General features: G+C 39.3%; 1 protein-coding gene across 1 annotated transcript in view; it reads right to left on the reverse strand.

Annotated features, from left to right (window-relative positions):
* The window catches only part of uhrf2 (ubiquitin like with PHD and ring finger domains 2), a 43,303-nt gene that overhangs the window by 8,474 nt on the left and 32,329 nt on the right, over positions 1–2,500 (reverse strand). The window lies entirely within an intron of this gene.

Consider the following 2,500-nt stretch of genomic DNA (forward strand, 5'->3'; position numbering starts at 1 on the left):
AAAACATATAAGTCGCACTGGACTATTCGCCTTATTTTCGAACGCGGAAGTAAATATGGGTGCAATTTCCGGTTTTTGTGCGGCACTTGCGTTTCCTCGCTTCCCCGTGCTAACTAATGATATCGATCGCGAAGGATTATGCAGAGTTGACGTTACACATGCCATAGCAGATGAATACAACAAAGAACTAAAGCCCCGCCTCACCCAGTTCGGGTACCAGACCTTGTTGAAACACCCTAAACACGGTCGAGCCAATAACGCTGGACTAATATATCTATGGAGGTATTTTGTCATGTCAAATGTATTAATAATGCCATCAGAATGCAAACAAAGCACAGGATAGCAATAAGTAGATGGCTATAAATAATTGTAAATCATACAAAATAAATGTAACGCAAGCGTTTTGGAAGCGTTTCCAGGCAAAATAGAATAGGAAAATATGTTTATATGTCATTTTGACACGAATACATACTAATAAATAACATTTTGATGTTTGAAAGTCTCTAGGCAGATATAAATGTAATTAAAAATAATAATATCGATTTTCAAATATTGCACCTGTCAATACAGAACGAAATATTCTGTAGCCTATTTTGTGTCAATATTGCCGACGTTGTCTTTGCTGCTATATTTATGTCTAACATGAAGTATGCCTTCCACAACTCTCTTCCTCGAAGCCATAACGATGGGTTAGTTGTTACGAAGACTTGTTTAACTGCTATGGTGAAAAGCGAGTAAGCTTGCCAGTGACCGGAAGTGCCTGACCAGAAGTCTCGCACAATATACCGTCAACAGGCTGTGTCCGTATTTCCGTTAAAAATAAGGTGAATATGTCGCATTTATTTAGAAATTTATTTAAAAAAAAAATATAATAATGTTACGGACAGGACAGTTCTCCGTTACGGACGTGAGCGCTCTGAAAGCGGCACTAAAGACTGCTTTAAAACTTGCACAGAGACCTCAAACAGAACAGCTGCCTCTCTTTAAAGTGAATTTCGTTTTGTATTAATTCTATCTTAATTTTGATCAATGTTTCATGAACCAATTGCCTGGATTTAATAAATAAGAAGTAAATATAGTAGAAAATATTTAGCGTCTCATAAATGAACCGAGACTCAGTGTATAAGGGAGCCTACTCGCCTCACAGACCTGAGACTGTGAAAGCTTGAAATGTCCACTTTTAAACAGAACACAGTGTTTCCCCTATAAATTTTTCCAGCAGCGGTGCTGTTACGTGCCGGAGGTTGTTACCAAGCCGCTCGCGGGGGGTCCGCTGGCATGCACCCACGGAAGATTTTTTTTTTTTTTTAATAACCCCTTAAACCATGACTTCTGGCAAGTTTTGTGGATAGAAATTGACATTTTGAGACATACATTTTGAGGCTCAAATGTAAGAAAGGGGCACTATGTATATATAAAAAAAAAAAATTATAATATATATATATATATATATATATATATATATATATATATATATATATTACGGCTGGGAATCGATAAAAAAAAAAACGAATTAATCGCACAATTTGCTGTGATTAATCGCAATTAATTGCATTTCCTCCAAACTTGTAATCATCAATATTTAAATGTAGAATCACTAATTAAATCAAACACACAAAAAATGGGGAAAAAATAAAAATGTCCACTCAAATTGGACAGAAAATAGCCCTATATTAAAATATAAAACATCAATATATTATTCTTCATTCAGTTCTATGCAACATACTCAGATTTAACAGATTTATTTTTTGACTAATTGTCAAAATAAAGTATAGTCATACAAAGCTATTATTACCAGAGTATGTGATCAGAGCAGGTAATTTTACCATGCATACTACTGAGAAATTTCACGTTATTTGAGCGGGACTTTGCTTTTCCAGTGCGTGATCGGTACATGATTGGAGCGTTTGGGCCGTTAACCACAGAGCAGAACGCGCATCGCAAACACGGAGCGGAACATTGAACATTGAGCAGAGAGCGCAGTGCGCCGACACACACTCACACTCGGAACCGAGAGCACGGCGCAAACACGGAGCGGAAAAGACTCGCATGTAAAGTTACTAAAACAAGCTGTGCGAGAATGAAACCGTATCGCCAAACACGGAGGGGCGGGACGGCATATTTTCCATAGACAGTAAAAAAATGGACACAGCGACCCCATAGACTTCAACGGAGAAAAGTTCGTACCGCTTTCTCCTTTGCACAAGCGCTTGCTCGCTCTCCCGTGGCATCTGTCGTTGCTATGCCAACCATGAACTGAGACGCGCCTGAAAACCTTTTGATCTGTCCATGCTGAAAACGTGCGCGCCGCGTCGCTTCTATTATGAGCGCGCTTGCCGCGCGCCCACATTTGAGATATGTGCATGTGAACGTGAATGGCTCCTTTTATGGCAGCGTGTGTAAGTGAATGTCCTGATATTATTGATCATGTGAAGATTTTGCAGCGGCGCTGAAAATCCAGCGGCGGCGCTGCGCCGCTGCTTAATACATTGTAGGGGAA

Source organism: Scardinius erythrophthalmus (assembly GCF_964197995.2).
Source record: "Scardinius erythrophthalmus genome assembly, chromosome: 17".
Taxonomy (NCBI): domain Eukaryota; kingdom Metazoa; phylum Chordata; class Actinopteri; order Cypriniformes; family Leuciscidae; genus Scardinius; species Scardinius erythrophthalmus.